The sequence below is a fragment of the Castor canadensis genome, chromosome 12, assembly GCF_047511655.1.
Source record: "Castor canadensis chromosome 12, mCasCan1.hap1v2, whole genome shotgun sequence".
NCBI classification, from domain to species: domain Eukaryota; kingdom Metazoa; phylum Chordata; class Mammalia; order Rodentia; family Castoridae; genus Castor; species Castor canadensis.
In genome coordinates, this window is record NC_133397.1 from 8,231,710 (window position 1) to 8,256,168 (window position 24,459).

The 24,459-nt window shown below is 50.2% G+C and overlaps 1 protein-coding gene across 6 annotated transcripts in view; it reads left to right on the top strand.

Moving 5' to 3' along the window:
* The first annotated feature begins 238 nt into the window (after positions 1 to 238).
* Hpcal1 (hippocalcin like 1) overlaps positions 239 to 24,459 on the top strand; it is a 100,159-nt gene continuing 75,938 nt past the window's right edge. The window contains exon 1 of one of the 6 annotated variants that reach the window (XM_074049160.1): positions 239 to 375. The gene's annotated coding sequence lies outside the window, so the exon portion shown is untranslated. Of the gene's footprint in view, positions 376 to 862; positions 882 to 1,012; positions 1,113 to 1,138; positions 1,158 to 1,701; positions 1,997 to 24,459 lie in introns of those variants that run through there. The other 5 variants (XM_074049163.1, XM_074049162.1, XM_074049161.1 and 2 more) reach the window with 5 other exon arrangements.

The window sequence follows — 24,459 nt, forward strand, 5'->3', positions numbered from 1 at the left end:
GTACTTCTGTTTCCAGTGTGTGTGGTTTCTCCCCATGAAACTGGCTCAGTTTTCTCCTAGGTACTCAGGAATACCATAAATCCCAGTCTCTTGCACCCAAATTGGGCCATGTGACTAATTCTATTTGTGATGGTGGTGATGGAATCAGGGGCCTCACGTGATAGGCAAGTGTTCCACCAATGAGCCACACTCAGCACCTATATATGACTCATTCTGGTCAATGAATCCAGGCAGAAATGATGTGTACTACTTCAAGGCTCAGCTCCTACACGATCCCCTTGGACCCCACTAGTGCTCTCTTCTCTTACTGGAAATAGAGGAACCCAGTGTGACCTTGGGAGCCCTGAGAGGAGATGCTGGGACCCTATGTCAAAGGTACTGCATTCCTGAATGCTGGAGTGGAGGCTTCTCCTTTCAGGTTGAATGGTAACCAGGGTGTGAGTTGGGATCACAGCACAACATAACCTACCCTTGGCTGAACACCTGTGCTGTAGTACCCGGCTGCTGGGACTGGGCTAGGTGTCTGATGAGGGCTGTTCACTTGTAACCCTACCTATCCTCTGCAGGGAGACTAACTCCCTCTAGGTTCAGTTTTGCCGTTCTGCCTGCAGACAAGGGAGGAAGAGCCCGGGGTCTTGAAGCCCTGGACCCATCTCCCTCAAAGCTACTCTACCACCAGTGCCTTGGCAGCCTCCTGTGTAGTAGGAGTCCACGCACCACGTTTTTTCTTTTTTTTTTTTGTGGAGGAGGATTTTTGAAGGGAGGGATTTGAGTTTTTCCCTAGAGACACCAGAAAGACAGTTTTGTCTCAGCACAACAGGATTGCCCCGCTCTAGATTTACGGCTGTTTCTGTGGTTACCTGTCTTCTCGGATGTTTGGGGTGGGTGTCATGGCAGGTGCAATCGGCAGGGGTATGTAGGAAGTGTGCAGGAAATACCAGTCTGCCCCTTCCTGAGACCCAGGGTTCCTTATTTGTCAACCAAGCCCCATCCTCAGCAAGGAGACTGAAGACCCACAGAACGTCAGGAAGGAAAGCCTCTCCTTGTCATTTTATAGGTGGGGAAATGGAGGCCGAGGGAGTCTAAAGGACTTGCCAAAGGAGTTGGCAGAGGTAACCAGAATAGGCCGAGCTCTTTCCTCTAACAAGGCACGGAAGGTGGGTGGTAGGTACCTGCGGGATTGGGGTGGAAGGGAAGAGGGGCCTGGTAGGCTGCCCAGCAGAGTGCCGGGGTGCCTCGGCGACTCAGTCCTCTTCCCCTTCCCTGGCCGGGCCGCACTTCCTGCTGAGGACTGCGGAGGCGGGGGTGGGGGGGAGAGAGGGGCGGTGCAGAGCCGGCCCCTCCCGGGCGCCTCCTCTCGGCCTCTCCCACACCCGCAGGCCAGAGGCCAAGGGTTAGGGAGGCGGGGCCGGTGCTCAGTTCCGCCCCTGCCCCAATGCCACGCGGGGTTGGGACCTAGCAAGGCCTCGGTGGCGCCCAGAGCGAGCTGAGTTGCAAGGTGATAAGGGTCCAGGCCCGGCTTTGCGGGTCCAGTAAGGGGGCGTGGCTACGACCGGGGGCGTGGTCTGGCTGGGACCTGCAGGGCGGGATTAAGACCGGGGGGCGTGGTCGATGCGGGGGCGGGTCTGCAGGAAATTTGAGTGCCCGCCCCCGGCTTCGAGCCCCGCCCCGGCCCCCGCCTCCGGGTCCCGCCTTCGCGTCCCTTCCTTCCCGGGTTGGCAGGCGGGCCGCGGCGGCAGCTGGCGACGGACCGCGGACCGGCGGGCGCCAGCACCTTGCTCCCTCCCTGGCTACCGGCTTCCTTTTGTCTTTCCGGGCGGCGATGAGCGGAGGACCAGCGCGGCGGCTGCGGGCGCACGGACGCCCGCGCTCCTAGCCACCTCTCCGGCCTCGGCGCTCGTCCCGGGCAGCGGCCCGCGCCCGCCGCAGCCGTTGCAGGCGTCGGCGCCGAACTTGGGCTCTGGAAGCCCGCGGGCCGAGTCTTGCTCCGGAGCCGGTAGGGAAGGGGCGGGCTGCGGGGCTGCGGGGCTGCGGGGAGGGCGGGCGTGTGCCCCGGCGTGCGCTGCGATCCGGTTCTCTGCGTGCGTGTGTGTGTGTGTGTGTGTGTGTTTGCGCGCGCGCGTGTGCGTGTATGCGCGTGTGTTGGTGTGCTTGTGTTTCTCAGTGTGGTGGACTTGTAGGTGACCGCGGACGGTGCTGTGTCTCTGGAATGGCGTGTCTTCGTGGGGATCCGTGTGTGCTGTTGGGTGTGCACATTTTGGACTGCGTTTGTGGAATTGTGTGTCGGGGCGCAGTTGCTGGTGGGGACTGGTGCTGGGCGGCTGTTGTGTATGAGCCGCTGCGCACAGAGTGGGGGTGGCGGGGTGGGCGTGGGCGGTCTGGCCCCGCGCGCTGAGCCCCACTGTCCCTGCTGTTGGACTCAGTGCGGAGCTCAGGAATCCCGTGGGACTGCTAGGACCCGACGGGGCAAGCGGCCAGGGGGGACTAACTGCCCCGGGGGACAGGTCCGCGTGGCCCACGTGGGTCGCTTATGAGCTTTAACAAGGGGTGACGAACCGCGCGCTGGCAACCAGCTTCCTCCTTCCAAGACTGTTGGGCGGATGGATCGAGACCTGCCCCGCCGTGACCCGTACTGCGACCTGGTCTAGACACTCCACCTTCCTAGGTCGCGGTTTGCTTCTGTTTTCAAATGAGGACAGCTCCTCCCTCGGGGGCAGTTGTGACTGAATGAGAACACATTAAAGTTAGGTTTTGTCCCAGTGCCTTCCACATAGTAGGTGCCGTGCTAATTGGATCAGTCTCTCTTTAAAATCTTTGTTTTCCTTTACTGTGGTGAAGCTCTTACGTTCCCTCCTCTGCGATGTTTTGTGCGGCTTTCCTGGCCCTAACTTAACAGCGAAGCTTGGAGATTACAGAAAGTTTAGGCTGCTGGGTGCGCTGCCTCCTTGCCGCACCTCCCCGGCTGCGTGGCACGGCCCCCGGGGGTGCGGGATCACGCAGCGCCTGGGCGCCGGCTCCCTTTAGTCCAGTGGGCTCCCGCGCCAGAACTGGGGTTTCTCTCCTCGCTGCAAGGCAGCGACTGCGGAGCCCTCAGCCCTTTTATTCAACAAGTGCCTAGTCCCTAGAGGATGCAGTTCGTGGAGTCCGAGAGTCACAGTGTGGAATTGGCGCTCCCTGCAGACACTGATCTCGGCCTCCCAGGGCATCCCGCTGGTCTGGTCACGCCAAAGGCCATACCCTCCTCTCCCCGCCAATACCAATTCCACCCAGAGGACTGTGCTTGCCAGGACGCCGAGTCCTGACTCGGGACTCGGCTTTAGACACCATCCAGCCACCGCCACCGCCCCCTCCCCTCCCCCCCACGCCACACTCCCTTGCAGAAGCCGGTGTCTTCATGGGACCCTTTCTTGAATTTTTAAAATAGTCAGTTTTGAAATGTACGTCTGGTAAAATTGAACTGCGCCGAATGTGCACACTGTTCTCACCACCATTCATCCGCGGGAGCGCCCCGCCGACCACACCTTGCACTTGCTCAGAGCCTGCAAGGCAGCCGGGCGTCCCTGCCGCCTTCTTCCAGATCGGGTGATTCCTTCCCTCCACTGCCTGGTTTTCTTCCTTTCAGGACCCTTCCCAGTTTGAAAAGAAACAGCCTTTAACCAGGGACCAGCAGATCTGGTGCGGGAGTCTCTCAAAATGGAGCTGGCTAGGAATGGGCTGGGGAGGGGACGCACCTGGCAGCCTTTGGTATGGAATGTGTCCCCAAGACCCAGCTGTTGCAGTCTGGTGCTCTCCAGGAAGATGGCTTTGAGATGCCACAGCAGGTTTGGTTGGTTAAGTCCTATGGTCTGTCTTCAGCAGGACTGAAGCTCCGCGGTCTTTAGCATGATGGCTGTCCAAGGGAAGTCATAAGCTGATTGATTTCTCATCTTGATTTGGTATCAGGGGCTCACTTAGAATGCAGCCTGGTCTCTGTTGTATCAAATGATTTATATCCTAAAGGAGAACATGGCTTTTGATCTGAATCCTACTTTTTCCCTTATAATAGATTCAGTTATATATATATTTTCAAATTGATATGGATTCCTCAGCTCAGAAGACAGATCAAAAAGCTGTTTTGTTTTGTTTTCCCTAGTTAAAGCCAGCCCTTTGTCTCGAGCAAACCGGTGTTTTGGCCCTAGATCTATTTCTGTTTCACTTTTGAAAGCTCCTATAATTACTGAGCTCTTGAGGTTTTATTGGATAATGTGCCAGAGGGAAGGCCCACAGGCTCTGCCTCTCCCTGGTCGTAGGATGTAGTGTCACCTTCTAGCCTTGCTGGCTCCCTTTGGATCCCACTTTTACTCTGTTTTTAAAGTGCACCATGACTGCCAGTGTGTCATTAACATTTTGGGAGCCATACCTTTGGAAATCAGATGAGTGGAAGGTTATTGGATTTTTTTGCAGAGAAAACCAGAACAAGTTGAACCCCTCAGAGCAGGGATTTACCTAAACTCCAGGGAAGCACCCATTTATTTCCAACAGATCCTCCTTGAGAGAGATTTTAAGAGAAATAAAAGAACTCAGGCAAATTGCCTCAGAATTTATCTCAGTCCCCCTTGTGACCACAAGGCTGTTCAGTATTAGAAATCCAAGCCATGGCAGAAGGAATGAGCTCTCTTTGGTGCAGAGCCCCCACCTAATCCAAAGCCTCAAACTCCTCTAGCTATATCCCTACCTCGATCTGCAGTGAGTTTCATTCAACCAGATGGTAATACCTACACCTCCTACCTTCAGGCTGTCATTCACGTACTGTTCTGTGTTGACTGCAGCAGGGCAATCCTGTATCTAGTGCCATGTTGTGTGTTTGCAGTGGACGGTCCTCTCTTCTCATTACTCTGTATGTCTTTCTCCCAAACTTATTCTAAAACCTTGTATTGCTATTCATGAATGGTAGAGTTCCATGCTCACCCACGAACCAGTGAGGATCCGGGGCACTCACAGGAAGCCTTAGTTTATTTGGTACGAAGATTAAGCCACTTGGCAGCTCAATCTTTATCTAGGTTGGGATCAGGTTTGTCTTAGGGCTTTGCAGTCTCCAACAAGTCCTGAACCATGCTTGTTTGTTGTGGAGGGCTTTCAGTTTATGAGTTGCCCGTCCAGGCTTGATGGGGGATTATGTGTGTTTTGCTAGTTTGCCAGAACTGAGGTCATTGCGCTTGGGGAGGGAAGGCTTCTGTGGAGTTTGGCTGTGTAGACCCTTGCAGATTTGAGTTGAGCTCTACTTGCAGGTACCCATTATACCACAGGCTTACTGGGTTTCTTTGCTGTTTTCGTGTCACAAGCAAGGCTGTGCCTGTGTGACTCTCATGTGACTCTTGTCGTGTTCCCGCTGGATTGCCTTTCTCGTTTGGGAAGACAGTAATTGTACATAGAGATACGGGGATGGACTTAGGAACTTTCTTAGTATCATTTTCCATTTGGGGATAATGTTTCTTTCAAATCACTTTCCACCGAAAAAATTGGTTGGGCTCTAGTGGTGTGGGTGTAATATAACTTCAGTAATCAATACAGTCTGACAGGTGGAACGTTCCGTAGATGCTGATGAGCAAGGTGTAAGTCTAAAAGACTTTTTTTTTACCATCTGAAAAGCACAGTAAATCCTTAAGAGAGCCCTACCTTGGCCATGTCGTTTCAAGTAAAATTGAATTTCAGAGGCAAAGCTTCACATCTCTGCATATATGACACATGGCTAACTCAGGACACTCTTCTTAGAGAAGGCTGGCCCTCTCCTGTGCCACCCTCCTCTGCCAGCCTGAGAACAGGAGAGAGGTCTTCTTGGGGCTGTTTTCCTTAACATCAATAAGCCTGGTGTACCCCCAGCTCTTGCTAATCCAGTGCCCACATTTTCCGGGTACTGTGTGTGTTTCTTTTCAGTGTTTGAGGTACAACTCAAGTTCTCAGGAAGCCAGGAGCCTGGGGATAAAGGGGCCAACTTAGCCCCACCTCCCTCATTAGTTGCCCTGTCTTTTCCTAGGAGGGGCCAGCCGTGGGTCTCTGACCCTTGGCTAAGAAAAGTCAAGACTGTTAAATACTGCATGGTTAAGGTTGCCATTGATCCTAAAGAAAGAAAGAAGGCCCTGGAGAAAGAGGTTTTCCTTTCCTGGTCTTCGCTGATTTTGCTTCAGTACCCTGAGTCCTTGTTGAAATCTTTTTCTTGCAATGTCTCCTTCAACCTTGTCCTCCTTGCTTTAGTGTCCCCCTCAGTCCTCCTGACCTCACCCCCTTTTGGGCAGACCCTATATTTAGTGCATTGCTAGAGTACAGTTTCCTCTCAACTGTTCAGGTCCCCCAGCTGAGCTCACCTGCACTTGGCAGGGTAAGGGTCACGCACACTTGTGCATTACCTGTTAGGACTGCAGAGTTTCATGTACTCATTTGTTAAAGCCAGACATCTCAGGCGTGTGTGGGGACTTGTTCCTCTCCCTTACCTCACCTGCCTAGTCAGGGCAGTGCTGTCTGTGGCCCAGGCCTCTTCTCCCCAGCCTTAGCCCCCCTCTTCTCAGGCAGCAGATCCCTTTTGCCCTTCGCCTGGAGCATGGCTTCTGTTTCCTTTGCTACAGCCACACTGTCACCTGTTCACTGTTGAAAACACGTTTCATCACCTCACTGCTCCCTTCCCCAGGTCCGTCCTCTTAGGCAGTGAATTTTGTTTCTAGTGTCTACCAAGGGGCTGTTCCAGGCAGGGCTCTGGGAAACCTGGATCCGGGCTTCCCTGCTGCCAGTGCCAGTGCTGCTGGAACTCAAGGGCCAGGGCGGGGTGCTCCTTCCTTAGGCCAGCAGCGAGGGCCTTTCTGGAGAAACAACTTCGAAGCCTACAGCTAGGAGATAGGGTGGCAGTGGAGGGCTAGATAGTTCCTTGTCTTCTGTCCTACCTCCACTTCTTTATCTGTGATAGTCTGACTTACTTTTTTTTTTAATTAACAGTTATATAAAGGTATACAATAATTCATATAAAGTACACCCAGTTTTAAGTATACAGTTTAATGAGTTTTAGTAAATTTACAGAGTTGTGAATCTGTCACCATAATCCAGCTTTAGGACATTTCTGTCATCTTAGAAGGATGCTTCATCCGTATTTGCAGTCACTCCCTGGCCCCAGCCCCAGCCCCAGCCCCAGCCCTGACCCTAGGTAGCCACTGATGGATTGATTGGCTTTCTGATTCCTGGGTCTTGCCTTTTCTTCCTCCTGTTCCTTCCTAGGTTTGACTCAAGGTCCTCTTCTGAGAAACCTTCCTGGAGTTTTCCAGTTAGAATTGATAGTTGCTCAGCACTGATAAAGGGAGCTCCGTGCTTGTCCATCTCCCTGAGAGATGTTGGTGGATCAACTGGTGTTCTATTTTCACAGTTCTCTGCACCTAGCTGTGTTGGCATTTGGAATACAGAGTACGTGGGCATCAGGTGACGTGTGCTATATATTCTTCCTCCTGTTTCACCAACAACATGCAAAGTAAATGGTATCAAACTTATTTCTTAAATGAAAAAACCCCAGAGCAAAATAAAACGCCCAAGGCTCCCCATTGGCAGGAAGTGGAAGAACCAAGAATTAAACCAAATCACTTTCTCTTCTGTTCCTATTCTAGTCATAATTATATGTCCTCCTATGGCCTGGCCTGGGTAGAAATTCACTTCTTCCTGTATAAGTCTTGTTATTCCTCCCTCAGCCATGGAAGTGCCTTTCAGGGCATGAGTGGTATACAATGTGTCTTCATTTGCCCCTGTGCCTCGTGTGCAAGCAAACAGGCAGAAGTGGTTCAATTCTTGTGTACACAGAGAGGTCTCCCAGTAAATAAAAGGGGGGAACCCTCAGGGTGGGAGCAGTTGAGTGCCATGGCTGTGCTGCCTGTGTTGATACCTTGCACACTTCAGAATATCTTATGCTTTTGGGTTTTGAGGAAGTTAGCAGAGGTGCAGACCCTATCTGACGGAGGCTCAAGCTGAGGCCCACGCAGGCATGTCTAGGCCTCGTGTGCAGAATACCTGCTCACAGGTGGTCTCTCTCCCACTGATGTAGCAAATTCTTGCAGTAGCCAGTGAGGAAGTCTTATTTCTTTCTGAAAGATCAGGGTGTTGGAGCCAGGCAGACCTGGGTTTCAAGCATAGTCTATGTCTGCTCTGTCATTTATTGGCTGGGCGATGCTAAGTTCGTTTCCTTGTAGGCGGAAAGGGGTCCTGGGCCACCTAGACAATCAAAGGAAATGTGGCTGTGAGCGCCATGTGCATGCAATAGTGGTGATAGCCACTGTCACTATTTAAAGCTTGGATGGTACCTTCCTCCTTTGCCACTAAGTCTTCCTTTTCAAATTCAGGTTTAAGGCATTCGATGTCAGAGCCTGTGGCAGATGCCTACTGGAAGATTTCCAAAAGGGAGCCAGTGAAGGTCACTTGCGTTTGGGGAGCTGCCATTTGGATCTTCCCAGCCTCACACCTTCTGAGAAGCATCTCTGAGGGTCCCTAACGCACACTTGTTGACCCTAACCTTGAGGGCTGCTCAGAGAGATCTGTAGGTTATTCCTCAGCCCCAGTGAGACTGGACCTCTTGGTCCCTGCTGGGATGTGCTTGGGAAAGCCCAGGGTGAGCTTGGATGGGGGCGTGCTAACAGGCCAGGCAGGACTGCTGGGAGTGTTCAAGCCACCATTCCAAGCAGCACATACGCAGTGCAGTGTGCTCCCCCTGCAGCAGCAGAATGCTTTGCTCTCTGCTTTTCCTCTGTTCATTTAACTGCCGCTTCCCTTCCCAAAAACACAATGGACAGTGGTCCCCACCCCTCCCTCTTACCCCCCGGCCTTTCCATTTGCTGCCTTCTAATTCATTTTTGGAGGGAACTGACAGCCTCTTGAAATCAATCACCTGTGTTTAGAAAAGAATCGTTTCCAGCGTTGTGCAGTTTTCTGTATTTACTGTGTGTGGCTGGAGAGGCACTCTTGACCAAAGGAATATGGGATGTTCAGAAAGCAGCTCAACCTGGGGGCCAGGCCAGGGCTGTGGGTGGCAAGATGGGGGCTCCCTTCTACCCCCAGCCCTCTCCCAAGCTTGGGACAGCAGTGGCAAGGATGCATTTTGTGAAAAATCCTTCAGCCATGGTGTGTGAATCCTGTGCTTGGTGACACAGCCTGGACAGTGTGGCAGGGGCATGGCCTCCATGGATGGGATATGGTGGTCACCTTGGCTTCTTTTAATATCTTCTTCCCAATTAGTGAAAGGAGAAACAGGTCTCTGGTGAATGCTAAGGACCTGCTGCTCTTCGTGTCAGAACTTGGGCATGTCTGGGGGTTGCGGTTCCTCTTTTAGTGAAAGAATTGCTGATTTTGTTAGCATACGTCCTGGTGATCAAGCACTGCTGGATCTAGTAGCAGTGTGGTCTGACCTCAGCTCACTGCCAGGTGAGAGCTGGTGCATTTGGGAATTGCTTCCAGTGTTAATGAAAGGGGGGAGGGGAAGTGGATCACGAGTAGGGATGCCGAAGCTCTCGCCACCAGGGACCCCCATGTACCATGAAGGGCTCCCTGTGGCAGGTGCTCTACTACTTGAGCCATACCTCCAGTCCATTTTGGCTTGGTTATTGTGGAGATGGAGTCTTGTGAGCTATTTGCCTGGGCTGGCCTTGAACTGTGATCTTCCCAATCTCAGCCTCTCAAGTAGCTGGGATTACAGGCACCAGTATACGGCTTAAGTTAACTCTTTTTTATGGGCTTCCTCCTGTTGGCCGGGAGTTACTAGTGAGGAAAGTTTGCAGTTAGCAAGGGGAGTTGAGACAGGATGATTGTGGACAGAGGACTTGAGTGTGAATGTGAAAGTGGCTGTGTGAGAACTGCTGATCTGGAAGCTTCTGGAAAAATCTCACCCATTCTTTCAGGTGCAGGAGTGACTCAGGGTTATCTGCTCTGTGGAGCTCTCTTTGTCCCTTCAGGGAGGAGCCTGCCTGCACTGCCTGCGCCTCGGGTTTGTCTACTTCTCCCAGGGCAGTGGGCTTCTGTAGGTAAAACTCCAAGGATTTCTTCCTGATGACTCTCCATTCTTGGCACAGAACTCGAAGCACAGTGGATGTCCAGATGTGTGGCTGAACCACCCCCCACTCACTTAGCTATAGGATGGTAGGTACAATGAATTACTTAAAATCTTGACAGCTTGCCCTAGGGCTGGCTTTGCAGGCCTGAGGGACCAGGCCGGTGCACTAGTGGTGTTCTCTAGGCACAAGTTTGTTCTATGCATTGGTTAAAATTGAGACACAATTAAAAAGGCCATGGAGGCTTTATGGGTTGGCGGCGTGACCCCATTTCATTCATGTCTGGCTCTGACTTGACACAGGGAGTGCTTCCCCTCCAGATGTCACCTTCCTCATTTGTCAAGTGGGGCCTTGGCTTGAGAACCTCCAAATCCTCTACTGAATCTACAATCCAGGAAAAATATTTAAAAATGTCGACTTTCGTGGTAGGGTATATCCAACCAAGAGCACAGAGAGAATTTGTGTAGCTCAACTGACTGTAAAATAAATAAATAAATAAGCAAATGAAGGTCTTAGAAAATGCAGGCACCTTGGCAACTGCTATGTTAGGAGGTGGCCTTGCAGTTCAGAAGGAACCGAGCCCACGGTGGGCAGATGTGTGGAGCACAGATGAGAAGGAGGTAGGGACAGAGGGGGTGAAACTCAGTGTGTTGCTTTCATCTGCCCAGCTCACCACTGGGCTTTTCCTTTTAACTTCCTGCACTAAGGAAGCTCATGGTTGGAGGAGGAGGCAGTTGGGAGGTGAGTGATTTCTGTAGGACAGGTGCAGTGGGAACACAGTGGAAGGTTGGTGCGTGAGCTCAGCCTCAAGCTCTAGACCTGGTGCCTTATTTAGAAGCTGCTTACTGTGCCCCCAGGATGCTCCAGCAGGAAAAGCCACCTCCACGGAGCATGTAGCCCTGCTCAGTAGAATGAGGCGTTCGTGTTCTCGTGTTCTCGTTGGGAGGCTATGCCACTGACTATCAAGAGATGTAAACTGAACTCTTTGTTTTGGCTAATTGTGAATTAACAGAAAAGCCCTTGGAAATATGGTACAGGACAAGTAATATTACTTTCAGACAAAAGTATATTTAGAATGCAAACTACTGACCAGATTTTGCCTCAAATTGGTCTTTTTAGTGAATTCTTAAGAATTCTTTTGAAATTAGCACATAAGTAGGAGAGTAGGAAGTAGCTAATTGGGGTTGAAAGTTAGGAATTGAAGCTTTTCTTCTGTGTGTGGTGCTGGAAAGGAAGATACAGAATTATACAGATAGTTTTATTTTGCTTAGGTTTGGGACGGGAAAAAGCCCGAGCAAACTGTTGGGAAGGAAATATGGTAAAGTGTGGATAGGACTGAATGTGATGGAACGATACGTGACTTCTCTGCCCTGCTTTTTTGTATTCTATACATTACAGATTTTTCACTGGGTATTCATTATTTTTGCAATTAGGGAGAAAAATCGTTTTACAAGGAACCCCCAGCACTCTTTCCTTACCCTTGTACCTTGCTTATCCTCTTAATTTGTTTAGCAGACTTCCTCTTTGTCCTCAGACTGGCTGGAACCCTCAACTTCTGCACTTGGGATTATTTGAATTAATGGGAATTTATCATAAGACATCATCAGAAGTTGTTAACCAAATCTAAATTCAATACCAAGCAAATGCATTCACTGGATATGAAGAAAATATTCCCAGACTTCCGGAAAATTCACCGTGTCATTGTGGCAGAGTGCAGAGTTTGCCCACGATCCAGAACATGTTTCTTTCAGTTTGATTGAATTTGGGTGATGTTCCCTTGTCTTTTGGCCTGGAAGGAGGCTTTGTGGCCCTCTGTAGTTTTCACCTGGAGACCTAAAACAGTGGTTTGATAATCCTGGAAGCAATGGCCCCTGCTGGCACTTTTCTTGTCCCTGCTCCTTCAGGAATATCTCCTTTCCATTTGTCTATTGGGCTAATGTGTTCCACCGGCTCCCTTTTTGAGAATAACTTTTTCTTCTCCCTACCCCTCCCTCATGACCCCCAGCGAAGGGACCTGCTGGTCCCCAACCCTTGAGAATCAGAGGTTCCCTAATGGGGATTCTTCCTCCTTTCTCTGTGCCTTAGACATTGCTGGTTGATGTTGGCTGAACTGTGTATTTGCTGGCTGGAAGCGGGGCCATCTCAGCCCTCGTTAGCGCCAGTCCTGACCTTTGGTGGCATCTTTCCAAAGGCTGTCATTCCCGGTTGTCTTTCAGAGGTTTACTCTGAGTCAGGGGTACTGAATCAGGAGTGGAAAGTTAGGAAGAGGAGGAGACAATCTGGCTGAAATGAAAGATTCATTTCAGGGTGAGTGATAGAGAGAGATGCTGGGGGCTGGTGGCCTCCAGGTGAATAGCATTGCTATGAAATGTGGGAAGCCCGAGGTTGCCTTTGCTACCAGCTCGGTGACCTCATATTGTTTCTTGGGTTAGGTGTGTAACAAACCACATCTTTATAGTCTGCTCTCTGTATTTATTACCTGGAGAGAAAAAAAAATTGCAGTTGTCAGCAAGATTGCATCAGGTCTGGTACACAACTTCGGGATCTTCACCAGAAGGAAACTGAACTAGAACAATTAGCGTGGCTCCAGTGCTCAGAGGTCCTTCAGATTATTCCAGGATTCAGCAGCAAGGCAGGAAGCATGTTCACTGCACTCGAGACAGGTACGTTACTATGGAGACCAGGTGTGTCGCTGTGGTTTCCTGGGACTCCCAGTTGTCCTGGAAAAAGAAGAAGCCTCACTTTAGGTGGTATTTCTGGAAAAGTGTGTGTGCATTAAATTTTTCTAAACAAAGGTCAGGTGTTACAGTTCACTTACGCGATCATTTCTGTCATAGTTTTTCTCTTAGTTCTTTCTGCTTGATTATTAATGCTGTATGACCCTTTCTTTCCCTGCCAGAAACACTTAAAAATTCATTGAGACTATCTATTGAAAACAACAACCAAATCCGATAATAGCGCCAGGAATGCTTGCTTTAGTGTGAGTGGTGAGTGCTCTTTGGACTTTAAAAAGTTAGTTCACCAATTGCAGGCTGTATGCTGAGCCTTCATCCGCGCCTGGGATACCATTTAAGCTAGACTGCTGTGGCCCTGCCTGATCCCTGTAACAGTCAGCTTTCCACTGCTGTAACAAAACACCTGAGACAAACAGCTTAAAAGCAGGACAGGTTTATTTTGGCTCATGGTTTCAGAGGTCTCAAGCCAGTGGTTGCTTGGCCCCGTCACTCTGGGCCTGTGGTAGGAGCACACGATACAGAAAGTCTGTTCATCTCAAGGTAGCTGGGGAGCAGAGAAAGACCCTGGGACCAGGGTCTTAATGTCCCTTTCAAGGGCATGGCTCCAGTGACCTAACTTCTTCCCACCTACTAAAGATCCACTCCAACTTGCCTTAGGTTGATGACCAAGCCTATAGCATATGGGCTTTTGGGTGACAGTTCAGATGCAGACTGTAATAATCACAGACCGTGGGAAGCCAAGGACAGCTGAACTTTTCTGCTCTGGCTCACTGCCCACCTGAGGGGCGAGAGCTTCTCTTGCTGTCCCAGGGGGAAGAGTGGGCACAAGCTTTGTAGGATGGATGACACATCAGCCGTCTTACTTGAGCTGTTGTTATTCATAGGAGTTTCTGAATGTGGCACAGGGCTTATCAGTCTGCCTCTGATAACTTGTACACTAAAAGGACTTCCTTTGTCCCTGTCCTTGGGTCTTTCCCTATTCTGTAGTTTTAAAAGGCAACACTTACGGTTAGCTGTGGACAGCTCCTCCAATATTGTCAGTTTCCTTCCTCCTTTCATCTAGCTGGGTTCAGCATCCTCCAGCTTGCTGAAGCAGTATTCTAGATCTAAAGCAACTGTCTACCTTTTGCTCCCCTTTGGGCCCCCATTTTTTTTTTAGTGGTACTAGGGTGTGAACTTGGGGACTTGTGCTTGCTCAGCAGTGTTCCACCACTTGAATCATGCCCCCAGCCCTTTTTTGCTTTAATTTTTAGGTAGGGTCTCGTGTTTTTGCCTGGGGGCCAGCCTTGGACCTTGATCCTCCTACCCATACCTCCTGTGTAGCTGGAATGACAAGCATGTACCTCCATAACCAGCTTATTGGTTGAGATGGGAATCTCACTAACTTTTTGCCCAGGCTGGCCTCCTCCTGAGTAGCTGCTGTATGTCTGCATGTATTTATTTATTTTTGTGGTACTGGGGATCAAACCCAGAGCCTCATGCATGCTAAGCATACACTCAGTCACTGAACTATGAGTAGCTGGGATTATAGGTATGCACCACTGTGCTCAGTCCCACTGAGTGCCTTTTTGTAGTTTATCAGCAAAGGCAGAGGATACTCTTCTCCTCCTTTCTGTGGGTTTGTAGCAAACAAGGGACTACTGAAGCCTGCCGTGGATGGTCCACTACCACATGCCTGTCACTGGTGGGGGCCTTGAGGGGCCTCATCACCCACCCATGTAGACATGGAAGCTAAGCTGGATGTGGGGCAGGTGGAAAAAGCGACAGACCCCAGCCTCTGTGTGCAGCAGTGATTGGGCAGGTGCTGCCATCTGATGGAGAACATTAACCTCAGACCTCAAGTGCCCCGGGGCTTACAGACAGCCCTCATTTTTCTCAAGTCCAGTTTGGAGGACAAGGGGTCCTTCTGGAGGCTGTCTCTCTTAAAGTCTAGTAGGCAGTCAATGAACTATTCTTTGTAAGGAAAAAGGTGCCTCCCTATGGGCTCTGTCACTGTCCCAGCCCTCTCTCAGGCTCACACAGCACCTACCTGTTCCTGATCCATGTGGGGACTGGGTCTGCTGGGCTCAGCCTGGTAGTATCTGTTTTCCCATCTGTGAAATGGGAATAATACCATCTCCCTTGCAGGATTGCTGCAACAATTGACGTTAAGCCTCCTACAAACTATTAAATACCAAGTCAGCTCATCAGTGTCACTCTTTCTGTATTTAACTGCCCCTGACCCCAGCTGTCAGACCTCTTAGGTTTCCTTGCTGGGTCCATATGGCTCCTTCTGTGGAAATTTGTGTTCCAAGCCTTCTGCCCTTTTTCTTCTCCTACTCTGAGGTCAGCCTGTGTTTTTCATTTTCTTCTGCAAGATGAGAGGCTCAGAGCCTCAGTGAGGAAATGGGAAAACATTTGCATCTGCTTATCTACCTCCCAGGCGTCCAAAGTCTGTCTCTGTCTACCAGGTGGGAAGCTGCTTGTCTTGTCCTGGGCGGCCTAGGAATTGAGCATGCAGATGGACGACACGTGTGCAGTTCAAGCTTGGATCAGAGCATGGGGACCCAGCAGCACCCCCCAAACTTGCCTGGATGCAGCCAGCTCTAGGGCCACCCCATGCCAGGCGCGAGGGACTGAGGGCCAGGCAGGGGCCCTTGCAACTTAAAATTCACAGGGACTCATTCTGCAGCTGACTAATGCTTCATGCCATGGAACTGGTCCAGGGCACAGTGGATGCCCCTTTGTGGGTCTTAGGCCTTGAGTCAGATGGGGAGAAGAGACTCCCCTTGGGTCTCAGGTGCCATCACCCAAAGATAGAAGCTTCTTAACAGCCACCCTTCTGGCCCCTTGTGCTCCTGCAGCCTCAGGTCCACTTCCAGCTTCCAGTCTTGCTCTGGGGGCCTTCCCCTAGAAGCCTCCTGGGCTTTTCTTGGGGCACTGTTGTTTGGTTTCCCGTGGCCTAACTATCTGTGAGACTCTGATCTTTGCCAGTCACCTCTAAAACAAGGATGTCTGTTACCTTTCCCCTTATGGGGGACCCCCCCCCCAAAGGCAACGACCATGTGTGCAGTCTGTTTCTGTAGAAACTAGGCCTGGAGAGAGAATTGCCAGGTAGGGAAAGGATAATTCCTTTGTGGGCTCCATGCTTCTCCTGGGCTAAACTCCCATTCATTCATTCATTCATTCACGTGGTGCCTGCTGACTACCATCTCTGTATGGAGAGAAAGATGGGGCAGAAATCTCTTCTCAGACTCATCTCTAGCCAGGAGCTAGTAGTCAGTAAACTAGCTTTGTAGATTGCGTAGCACGATGTAGTAATACCTAACAGTGATGAAGGAAGGAGGGATATTCAATACTGGGTGGGTAAGAGATGGAATTATTTTTGGAGGGAAAACATTTTCCTTTTAAATTAAGGGGCTGGCCATGGTTGTTCACACCTATAATTCCAGTACTTAGAAAACAGAGATGGAATGATCTCGAACTCGAGGCCAGCCTAGGTTATATAGCAAGACCCTGAGTTCAAAAAAGAAGAAAAGAAGGTATAATTCATAGACCACAAAAACTACCATTTAAAAACATATAATTCAGTCATTTTCACAAAGCTGAATGTCCTTTGCTACCGTCTCATTCCAAAACATTTTAATCACCCCAAAAACAGGTCCCATAGTCATTAGCAAACACTCCCATTTCTCTAGCCCCAGACCCTGGAAACTAATCATTTACCCCTTGTCCCTGTGCCTTTGCCTGTTTCAGACATCATGGGAAAATGGAGTCACAAATGAGGAGTTCTCTTGGGTCCGGCCTCCCTTACTGAAGGCATTTTCATGGTTCCCCTGTGTGGTGGTCCCTACCACGTAATATGCCTTTAGATGACAGAACAATATTCCACTGTATGGGTAGGCCACTTTTTGAGGGGCTCAGTGCCTGTCTAGAAACACTTGGGTTGTTTTCAGTTTGAGTTATTATAAATGAGTTGCGAGGGTCACTCATGTACAAGTTTCTGTGTGAACACGTATTTTTCACTTCCCTTGGGCACATAGAAAGATTCAGTTTTACATAGTGTGGTCAGAGAAGGATGAGGAAAGGTGACTTTTGAGTAGAGTAAAGGGAGGGAGGGCACTGGCCACCTGGAGGCCTGAGGAGAGGAGGGACAGCAGGCAAGGGAACAGCAGAGCAAGGCCCCTTCTACTAAGAGACTGGAAAACCCAAGTCTTGACCTCCTGGCCAGGGGACCCAGAGAGTTTTGGTCTTGAGATGATAGGTCAAGCCTGGATGAAACAGCTTTCCTTTTGGAATAAAGAATCCCAAATCCCAAGACAGAGGATTTGGGCCTGGAAATGTGATATAATTTCTGGAAGTGGGGCATCTCTCTTGTGACCATGAGGCTGAACTCCACATCTTAAGGACAGTGAAGTGGAAAAGATTGGGGGGTCCTTGATGGCATTTTGAATGGTGCTCAGCCCTGGACCCCCTATCCCCTTTTTGTTCTGTGACACAAGGAAAACCCTTTCTTGATAAACTACTGCTTGTCACATTTTATGTCGTTTACATTCAAATGTATTTATCATGGACAGAATGTGTGGCACTGGAGATATCATTCCTGGGGCCTCAGATTGACCACTGCCTGCTCAGACACCAACCCAGACAGGCCTGGCACACATTGGGGCCCAGTCCTTCAGGATGCAAGTGGGACATCCCAGGAAGCTAGTCCCATCCCAGGGGTGCTTGGTATCAGTGCTCGAGAGGGACAGCATTTCCTAGAGAAAATATGCCTTTCTTCCCAGTAGACAGAGTCCCTTGAGAGCAGGGACCACATGTGTCCAGCTCATCTCCCTGGTCCAGGCCTGGGTCTTGCCTCAGGCCTGTACTTGGCCTTTGGGGTAGGTGGAACAAAAAGGAGTTGTTGAGGTGGTGGGTGGTAGACAGCTGCAGGTGATGGTGCCAGGTGAGGCTTGTGCCCTTTACACTGGAGCTGGCCCGTTGTTCACTGCAGTGCTCTGCCTTAGCCAGGCATGAACCACACCTCATTTATACCGAGAACAGTGAACGTGAACGTTTCTGGACCTGTGCTAAGGGTTTTGTACACTTTAACTTGGGCAGTGAGAGCTTCCCCACACTCATTCATTCCACACTGTTTATGGAGTGCTTACTGCATGCCAGGGATTCTTCCAGGCCCTTGGGGACACATCAGTGGGAAAAGAATACCTGCCCTCTTTGAACTTCTACTGTGACTCCTTCACAGAGAGTGTTCGCCTTTTCCTTCCTCATCTTTGATTTTTAGTTTGATACAAGAACCCAGTCTAGAAGCTGAACTTTAACCTGCCAAGGGTCTTGAAAGAGAATTAAGCCAAATAGACTTTTAAGAAAGTGGTGAGAATTTTTGCAGTTGTGACTGTTTGAAAGGGTAGGCTGCATCTTGCTGGCCTCAGGGTCTTCATGTTGAGTATTCACAGACCTTCCATATAAAAGTCAATTAAAACAAATTAAATGCAAATACTGATTCATTGTCATGTTAATTTTGAGCACTGGATCAATCAGAGGTTGTGGAAATGCCAAAGTTGTGAAGACGGTGGTTACCATGGCAGCTGCACAGTACTATTGAGAGTGGCCTGCTTGCAGAAGGCCTCCCTGGGCCCGCTCTGTACTGAAGCCCCTCACGCAGGGTGGAGCGCTGGGCATCAGGCCTGGGGGTCTGAAGACCCTGTGAACTCAAGACCAGGTTCATTCAGAACTACCTGTTGGAGAGAAAGTCACTTCCCTTCAGTGACCTTGGATAGTCACTTACCTTCTGCCTCAGTTTCCTTGCTTTGGGCCAGCCGTCCTGTGGCTTCTCTAAAATCATGGCATTAATTTGGGGTTCTTGATGTTTTCAGACCACGTTTTGGAGAAATGTGAACTATAGGGATAAGGGTAGGTGCAGAAACTGCCCTATCCTGCTCTGCCCATCCAGCTGACCTTTGGTGCCAGTGGCAGTCCTTTTGTTCTCTTGGGTAGGGGCCAGAAATATCTGCACAGAACTTGCTAGTTCTGTGGGGTTGTTGGGTTTTGAACTCTGAGTGACTCTCACCCCTTCTGTCATAAGCCCATCACCTGTTCTGTCATAACCTGTTTTGCATGGTTTCCCATTCAGATGGACTCTCTCTGTCAGCACTTAAGTTAACTTATTTTTCAGCCTGGCCTGGGAGGTCCTAATTATGTTACAAATAAGAATACTGGGAGGGCTGGAAGTGTGGCCCAAGCAGTAGAGCGCCTGCCTAGCAAGTGCACAAGGCTCTGAGTTCGTCAAACCCTAAAAAAAAAGAATATTGGCGTTCACAGTGGAAAGGAAAAGAAGAGGGTGATGGGGATGAAGATGATCAAAAGCCAATGTTTGAAAATAGCATAATGAAACACACTAAAAAGTTTTTAAAAAATGGGGGTGGGGAGAAGAACCGAGGAGGGCAAAGAAAGTAATACAGATGGGACAAATTTGATCAAAGTATGCAGGTGTGTAAATATCAAAGTGAGACCCCTTTGTACACTTAATTTACGCTAATAAAAATTTGAAAAAGAATTTTGGAGCTCAGAGGGCAAAATGTCTCTGAGCTCCATCGTGGCAGTGCCAGGGCAGAGTGGGATCTCAAGTTTGGGGGAAGTTGCTGTCCTCTGCACTGCTCATCCTTATCTGGCTTCTATAAGGGCTGCTCAGAGTGGGACCCTGGTGACCTCCGTCTCTATCTCCCAGCTGACCAGTTGAGCCCAGGGCACCTTGATGTGTCTTTGGGAGCGTCCCTGCAGAGTGGCTTCCTGACACCAGCTGTGATTTTAAGATGCTAGAAATGCAGCTGCAGATGTGCATTTAGTATCTGCCTTGGTTGGCCCTGGCGCTGTCAGACCTCTACCCCAGTCCTGCTTTCTCCAGCTCAGTAGGTGCTACTAATTAGTCCCCTGGCAGTGGCTGCAGGTCTGTTTCCTTTTTGCATGAAACCCAACTGGCCTTTCCCCACTATGGGGGAGCAGTTGTTGGGAAATGACTTTTAAACTGTGTAGGAAATAAGCATCTACCTTGCCCCAGGCCAGTCTCAGGGTGCTAACCTGGAGGGGGGCCCTGGGAGTGTATAGGGTCAGGAGACTAAAGGATGATGTTTTGCCAGGGTCTGTCCTTTGTCCTTTCCTACAGCAGCTAGATTCCATCTTGGAGCCCTGATAGCCTCGCAGGTGCACAGTGAGTACATCCTGAAAACAATCCTGGGAAGGCACAGGCTTCCCAGGGGACACCTTTGCTCCTACTCTAACTTGGTGGGGTGGGTATAAAAGTTAATTAATATGCCATATTACCTTGGGAGTTTCTTTTCCAAATTAGTGCAGAGGGAGTCCCCCTACCCACAGGGACACTGACCAAGGGGTATGAATGGATGCCAGGCCATGGCAAGGGGGGAGGTGGTTTCAGTGTGTGTGTGATTTCAGGTGGTTGAACTCTGCAGCAGGGCCTGCTTTCAAAACCTTGACCTGCTCCTCTTTGGAGGTGGGGCTGGGAACAAGCCACCTGGGTATGTGCTGCTGGCCTGCCTGCCTTCATCTCCCCCACAGAGCCTAACCCCTCACCTGTGAAGGCAGCAAGGCCACCCACCCTGGCTGGCCCGTCGGGCTAGGGTAAGATGAGAGAGGAAGTTCTGAAGTGGTCCATGTCCTGCGGAGCCCTGGCCAAGCGGGAGGATTCCATCCAGCCCTGTGGCGCTCACTTTCCTCTCCCTCCATGCCACTAATAGAAGATGATACACGTGGGATTTCTCCCTTTGGGCAGAATTTGGGCAGTGTCCTCCTCCCCGCTCCCTCCCTGTGCATTCAAAATTGGCCTGCACTCGCTAGCAGATGCTCCAGGCTTCCAGCCTGGGCAGCTGGCCACCTAGACCTCATCCCATATCCACCCCGTATCCCAGTGAGCTGGACCGCTGCCATTCGCCAGTGCGCTGTCCTTTCTGTCCAGCCTCCAACTCTTTGTTGTTGCTGTCCCTTTGGCTCAGCTCCCCTGGGAAGCCAGAGGGAGAGCTTCTACCTGGGTGGCCCCTTCTTTATCCTGTAGGGCCTGCATCTTAGGGGGTGGGAGTATACCCCAGGCTTGCTCTCATCTCCCTGTGGCTCCATATACAGTCGGGCAGTCAGCATGCTGGAGGGCTCTGTCACCTGAGTGCACCTGGACTCTAGCTCCACCTTCCCCACCACTCCTGGCCATGGCTGAGAGTTGGAGGAATACTGGGCACTGTTCCAGCCCATGTTAGACAGAATTTCTCTATTTTTAAATTTATTTTTATTTTCTGGTGGTACTGGTATTTGGACTCAGGGCTTCATATTAGGCAGATGCTCTACTGCTTGAGCCACACTACCAGCTCTTTTTGCTCTGGTTATTTTTCAGATGGGGTCTCACTTTATGCCCTATCTGGTCTGGACCACTACCCTCCTATTTATGCTTCCTTTGTAACTGGGATGACAAGTGTGCACCACCAAGCCCAACTTTTTCTGTTGAGATGGGGTCTTGCACATTTTTTTGCCCCGGCTGGCCTGGGACTGCAACTCTTCTGAGCTCTCTCCTGAGTAGCTCGGGGAGCCTGGCCTTAAGCAGAATTTCAAAGCACGCATTCCATGGAGAGCAGCCCTGCTACTTCAGAATGTATAAAGTAACTGCCCACGTCGCTCTTCGGGGTGACCTATAGGAGGGACATGTCACTGTTCCCAGTCCCGCAGAGCAGCCAGCGAGTTGGGATTCTGTGCTTTTTGGCTCTGTGAGCTTCAAGCAAGTCACTCTAACTTCTTTGAACCTGTTTCTCGACATGTAAGCCATACCGACCCAATAAAACCGTTACGGGGATTATATGAGCTGTGTATTGAAGTGCTGTGTTCATGTTTAGTTCCCTATTTCATTAACACTGGGGATCAATTGATTTTCTTTTTCTGATTCGATTTTTATTTGACTAGGACAGGAGCTAATTTACTGTAGTCATCTGGGGGTGTCAGTACCCTTACCTTCAGCGGACTTAATTGTCTTATTCCAGTAGAGAAGGGAGTTATTTAGAGGCAAACTGTAGGGGGGTGAATTCTCTGGGAAGCATTTTCTGCAGATGGTGTTGACGTTAATGACTTTCTATATATGTCTTCATAAGTGGGCGATTTATGGCTAACACCAGACCCATAACTTTTCATTTCCAGAAGCTTCATTTATAGTGGCCTATTAGATTTAGTAAGTGTGAAGGACTTTCAGTTGAGGTCATTTCTGTCCATGAGCTGTTGATGGAGCTGGAGCAGGACAGTCGTGGGAGGAGCCTGGCCCTGTGGGATGCAGAGGGGCAGTCATGGGGGTTAGCACCTCTGAACGTGGCACTTGACCCTGTGTGTCTCCTTTGTCTCCCCAGGAACTCCACAGTGAGCAGACGATTTTACAGAGGAGGATACTGAGGCCCAGAGAGGTTAAGCAACTTGCCTTGGGGTTAACAGTTCCCAGGTGACATCAGAATCTGAAACAGTGCCTCATGCAGAGCAGCTGTCAGTGATGTTTAGTGACCAGTGTAATGGTCATTTTATGTGCCAGCTTGCTTGGGCTAAGGGCTACCCAGGTAGCTGGGAAGGCGTCAATCCTGCGTGTGTCTGGGAGGATGTTTCTGGAGGTTAGCATAGGAATCAGTAGACTAAGTGAAGGTTAGCATTTGGATCAGCAGGCCCACCAATGTGGAGAGGCATCCTGCAGTCCCCTGAGGGCCTGAATAGAAACAAAGACTGAGGGGGCGGACTTGCTCCCTGTTTGAGCAGGACATCCCTTCTCTCCTGCTCTTGGACTGAACTGTGGTGCTCAGGCCTTTGGGTTTGGACTGGGATCCCCCCCACCAGCTGTCTGGAGTCTCCAGCTTGCAGAGAGCAGACTTCTCAGCCTCCATAACATGCAAGTCCATCTCTCATAATAAGTCTTTCTGTCTCTGTATGTCTTACTGGATGTTTCTTTGGAGAACCAAGTTCTGGGTTCCTCCCCGACCTGAGCATTCTCCACCTCAGATGTTTGTGCCTGTGGGGAACTATTGGGGAAGCTAGTTATCATGCAGATTCCTGCCCTCCCTGCACCACTAGGGGGAGGTCATCAAAGTCACTGGGGGGGGAGCTCCTGCAAGCACAATCTGCCCTGGGGTTCTTGTGCACCCAGAAGTTAGAGACCCATTGCTCCAGCTTTTTCAACTCTTATCTCCTGGCAGTCTGTGATGGGCAAGATGAGGCTCCCCCACAGAGGTCCATGTTCTAACCCTGAAACCTGTGTTTGATGTGTTGCCTTGTGTGGTAAAGGGCTTTGCTATGGAAGTACAGAGCCAGGACCTTGAGATTATCTGGGGCACTTGATGTCATCACAGGAGTCCTTAAAAGTAGAGATCTGTTCCAGCTGCAGTCAGCCCAGTGGAGATAGGACAAGAAAGGAATCCGAGAGGTGCAACCTTGCTGGCTTTGCCAGTTGAGAAAGGGGCCACAAGCCAAGGAATGTGGGCAGCCTATGAAAGCTGGGAGAGGCCAGGAAACAGATTCTCCCTTGGAGCTTCCAGACTGAATATGTAGCCGTGCCAACACCTTCATCCCAGGGAGACTATGTCAGACATCCTCCGACAGACAGATCTGTATGAAAATAAAATGGTGTGCAAGCCTCTAAGTTGGTAGTAATTTGTTATTGCAGTGACAGAAGCTTAATACTCATTTCTTCATCATGGCCTTGACTTCCCTCCTTCCCTCTCTCTGGCTTATGGATCCCAGCTTTGCTGAGGCCTGGATTCCTGGATCCAGGTGGCCTGTAGTTCCCAGCTGTAGCGGGGGAGGTGGCATTATAACTTCTACTGAAAATGCATTTCAACAATGCTGGTCACAGCACCTGGGCCTCAGATTTGCTGCCGTTTTCCTAAATGGAGTGATGGTGACAGGCCCCACCTAACTAACAGATGGTCAAGGGGTGCAGGCCATGGGCCCTACCGAGCAGGGTTCGGGTCCAGCTTTGGGTCCTGTTGAGCTGTATGGCAAGAATCCATGTTCTCATTACACCTGCACAGATGATCTGGAGCCCACACAACACTTCCTGTTATTGAAATCTTAGCCCTTTTGATTTATTTTTTCCTTGCACACACATGTACAATGTGTGTGGCAAGCTGGGGCGGGGGCTTGCTTTCTCAGCATGGCCCTGGTGGTCTCTTGAGTGTGCAGGCGTCACAGGGAGTTGGGTGGTGGGCTTTGTTTGGAAGATGCTAGTCTAGATGTTCGATGAGGAGGAAAGATGGTCCATCCTGAGCCTTTGGGTAGATTTTTACAGTTGACCAGCTACATAAACCTGTTAGCACCTTAAGGACAGTAGTTAAGAACTTGGCTTTGGAGGACAGCAGGACTGAGGGACTGAGCTCACACTGACCCTCTGAACCACCCCTGAGCTCCTGGGTTTGTGCTAACACAGTGCGTCAGTCCGCTCAGGCTGCCATGCAAAGAACTATAGGTCCGGCACCTGAAACAACAGACACTTATTTTCTCATAGTCCTGGAAGCTGGAAGTTCAATGTCAGGGTATTGACAGGGCTGTAGCCTCCCCTGCCTTGTCTTCTAGGTGCTGTCTTCCCTGGTGTCCTCACATGGTTGTCCCTCTACACATGTCTGTGCCTTGCTCTTCTCTCCATGTAAGGATGGTCATCAGTTATATTGGGTTAAGACACACCT